Genomic DNA, 4,309 nt, shown 5'->3' on the forward strand with positions numbered 1-4,309 from the left:
ATTCTTTTCCTCTTTTTTTTTTTTTCAAAATTTCTTTTCTTCCTAAATAACTGCATGCATCTTTTCTTGTGCTGTGAAGAAAATATTCCAGCGGGTGCCACTTTTGTATTAGTATTAACCTTCAATGTCAGCTTTCCATTAAACCATCATCATTATCTTAAGCTTTCATGTAGCAATTTGGGTTGTGCTTTAAATGGTTGGCAGAAGTCCTATGATATATCTGCTGACCATACCACACATGCTCTCATTTTACTTGGCATTGGCAGAGGTGCATGCCCAAGACATTGACAGTGTTATAGATTGAGCTAGGCACTAGGGCTACAGTCAAGACAAACCTGACCCAACCAAACTTAAGCCCGAACACTAATGACATGGACTCTGCTGAGCATGACCACTAATGGGAATATTAGATTTTTAGACCCCTCCCAAGACAAAAGAACAACGGGCCAATGAACCCACCTACGCTCCGGAGATTCGATGGTTTGGACTGGCGATTATGATCATTCCTGCACAAGAACACTCTATTTTGCTTTTCTTTCATCTAACAGATTGTCCAAAATTTGTTACGACTTTAGATCGTATCTCAAATTCAAAATAAATAAATAAATCCATCTATAACATCTCCGTCAGCTTTTCTTCCTAAATGCATCTAAATGTTTTAGAAGCTGCAGCCCTAGAATGTGACCGTTGGTACTAGAACAGTTTAAAACCGTTCCTAAAATTTCATTCCAAAAATGTGAAACGGTACCCAAAATGGTTTTGAACCGTTCCTGTTTTTCTGCGACGCCTCATTTAGGAATAGTTTTAAACCATTCCGAAAGCATTTAGGAACGGTTTAAAACCGTTCCTAAATGATGATTTTGGTGTAGTGGTTGATTTAACATTCGGATAGAAAAGAAGAAGAAAAAGACAATAGATCGACCCAAAACCAAGTGATAGGTAATGAGACAGGTTCGGATCTTCTTCCTTGGTTGCAATTTATTCAAATTTGGACCGTAACTAGACTAGATCCATGTATATACTAATGGATCAAGTCTGGGACTAAGATGTAGATCCAATTAGTAAACAGGTCAGACCTAATACACCCATTGACTCGATCCTACCTAACACATTAGCGCCCCGATTTGCAGACCACTAACTGGGTATCCAAAATATTGTGATATGTCATTGTGGGAATTTGTAGATGAATGGTAGGATTCGTATAAATATTAAACAACAGATGCACATGCATGAAGAGTGATTTCTAGTTCTTTCTTCTAAAACTGGATACTAGAAACTGGAATCCAATTGGGATTTTAAAACATGATGGTTGTACTCCAATTATTTTCACGTGCTTTGTATTGATGATAATCAAAAGTGTTTTATTTCAGTGATGAGGTATGTTATTGAAATTGATCGGGTGGGCCTTACTAGCATGGGGCATTGTTCAAAAACCTAATGTTGTCATTATGGACTATTGACCTTGTTTCTTTCAACTTATCTTCATAGATCAATGACTGCCCAATTAGATCATGTGAAGAAATTTCCAAAGAGATTTTCAACTTGGATGGAAGTCGTCTTTATCATCAATGCAACTTGCTTCAAGACATTTGCATTTATTTATTCTCTAGGATTGCTTGAGAGCTTGGAAAACTAAAAGAAACATTTCCTTTAAAAAGTTATTTTCCAATGAAGTATTTTCGAGAGTGTAAAAAACAGAAAGAGAGACAAGAAAATTCTCACCCAACGCACTTTTTTTGTTTTTTGGTTGTTTCAGAGAATCCTATTAGCAAACATCAAAAGAAGGTCCATCACAGAGTGCGTACACGCACAGCAACCTGTAGAGCATTACCACAAAAATTGGGAGTGGACTAGGCGTGCCCCAGCCTCACCAAAGATGGTGTGGCCCTGACCATGGGGCCCACCTTGATATATGTATTTTGTATCCATGCCCTCCCTCTGTTTTACCATATCATTTTAGAGCATGATCCCAAATGAAGCAGATCCAATTCTCAGGTGGACTGCACTGTAGGAAATAGTGGTAATTGACCATCAATGGACAACAAAAGCTTTGGATCAAGTTGATATTTGTTTTTTTTTTTCCTTCATCTAGGTTTGTGTGACCTTATCAACAGGTTAGATGGCAAATAAACATTACCAAAACATGATGGTAGGCCCTAAGAAGTTTTTAATGATAAGGCATTCAGTTCACCACTGCTTTCTTAGTATGGTCCACCTGAGATTTGGATTTTCTTCATCTTTGAGGTCACGTCCTAAAATGATCTAGTAAAATGGATTGATTGGCATAAATATAGAATACATGCATGGTGGGCCCCATGATATGGGCTACACTTTCTTGGGTGATGCCAAGGCGCACCTAGTCCGCTCTCCTAAAAATCATGCTCACAGAAGAAATTGGTGGCCATGAATGAATAGTGGAAAAATGGGAAATTGGTCAATTGTCCAAACTAGAAGGACAAAATTAAGTAGCTAACACAAGGGCAGTGAATTGGCTGTTCTCCATCCAAGAATGGGCCAATAGGTTTGAATGGTCTTGGTTGAAATGCATGCATGCTATGTGTACTCTAGATGGGTGCTACCATTTATAGTAGCCAAGTAATAACTAATGTTTGTGTAATTTATAATTTCATTAATCTTATACAAATAGTTGCAGATGAAGAAAGATTTACTGGAATAAATTTATCAGGCCCATGGAGAAAGGTAAATTTTGGAATTGTACTTATATATTCTTACTCTAACAATTTTAGGCTTACAATTCTTTCTTTTTTGATTTGTTTACAAGTGAAAGGCTTAATCTGAACTAGCCAATATGTGGACCCGACTTTAGATATGGTACATCACAATCAGATTAGTTTGACATCATTATTTCTTATTAATGGGTATTTGTTTGTTAAATTGGAACCATTGATTTTTTTAATTTATCTTTTTTTTTTTTTTTCATTTTAACTCTCTAATAGATGTCCAAATATCATGCAGACACTCTTGGCTTGGAAAGCAAGGTTGCGTGCTAGGGCCATCAAACAATCCCCACTTCAATTGATGAGCTTTTCCATGTTGAATTTAATAGTGTGGATTTACAGGCATTGTAGGGTTGTAAATTATAGTCAAAAGGTTTGGATTCTAATGCATTTCAATTACAAGCAACCAAACACAATTAAGGATTCATAATCACATTGATTTCAATGTAATTGTAATTTAGATTCCAATGCATTTCAGATAAAAGTTCCCAAACAGGCAATCAAACACACTCAAATACAAGGTGCCAACCATCCCAAGTGTCTTGATCCATCAATACCTTTTAGCTTAGAAATTTTAGTGTATAGTGAGATTAGTCTTGGACAAGGCATGGTAATGATAATTAGTGAAATTAGTCTTGGGAGCTTTTTGCTAGCTATTGTATTCAGTTTTTCTTTTGAAGGCCTAGTTGTTCTGTAAATTGATAGACTTTCCTTGGTGAGCTTAGCTGGGTTGTTTAGACTATGGCATGTGAAGAACATTATCTTGAACCTGCTAAAATTTAGTTTTGACAAATCTCTGATTTTGTTATTTTGCATTTTCATTGTGTCATTTGGAACACTTTATCAATTAAAACCTTCCTTACTATGAATCGTTTTCAATCATTTTCTTCTATTATGTAAATATATATATAAAATTTTGTGAACAAATCTTAGCTCAGGATGCATTTTCCTTGCCAGGTGGATCACTTTTTCTTTTTGATCGAAAGGTACTGAGATACTTCTGCAAGGATGGCCATAATTGGAGGAAAAAGAAAGATGGAAAAACAGTGAAGGAAGCTCATAAGAGGCTAAAAGTAAGTATCTTAGAGTGGGATTCTTTTATTTATACTTTTAGAATTTAGAAATGTGAATGTAGGATGCATTGTATGATTTGATTGCTTTCCTGATTGCATTTTATGTACTATTCCTAGCAGCATTAATTGTATTAGCTTAGATGAGTTGATCAATCAAAGTAGGTTTATGCAATGGTAATAGACACCATTGTTATAATTTTTTTTAAAAAAATAACTATGGATATTAGCCGTAGCTCTTGTTCTGAAAACCATAGCTATTGCTAACTTCTGCATATTGCTATGAATTTCATTATACTTTTAGCTACAGATATTATCCGTAGCTGTATGTACATTTCGCTACAAAAAGTATAGCTACGGATTATATTCGTAGCTATTGATATCTATTGCTATGGACTTAATCCGTAGTCATAACTATTTGACCTTTAGCAGCACCACCAATTGCTATGGTCGTGTTACGGATTGTAATCGTAGCAATAGGCCTTTAGCGACGATTTTTAT

At 35.7% G+C, this 4,309-nt stretch overlaps 1 long non-coding RNA gene across 2 annotated transcripts; it reads left to right on the forward strand.

Annotated features, from left to right (window-relative positions):
* The first annotated feature begins 1,462 nt into the window (after positions 1 to 1,462).
* Positions 1,463 to 3,374, forward strand: LOC131234848 (uncharacterized). Of its 2 annotated transcripts, none has more exons than XR_009165803.1 (2): positions 1,463 to 2,879; positions 2,977 to 3,374. It is a non-coding gene; the product is annotated as an uncharacterized LOC131234848 (long non-coding RNA). The 2 variants fall into 2 exon arrangements; XR_009165802.1 differs by having other exon boundaries at positions 1,463 to 2,832.
* The last annotated feature ends 935 nt before the right edge of the window (positions 3,375 to 4,309 follow it).

Source organism: Magnolia sinica, chromosome 19 (genome assembly GCF_029962835.1).
Source record: "Magnolia sinica isolate HGM2019 chromosome 19, MsV1, whole genome shotgun sequence".
In the NCBI taxonomy this organism is placed as follows: domain Eukaryota; kingdom Viridiplantae; phylum Streptophyta; class Magnoliopsida; order Magnoliales; family Magnoliaceae; genus Magnolia; species Magnolia sinica.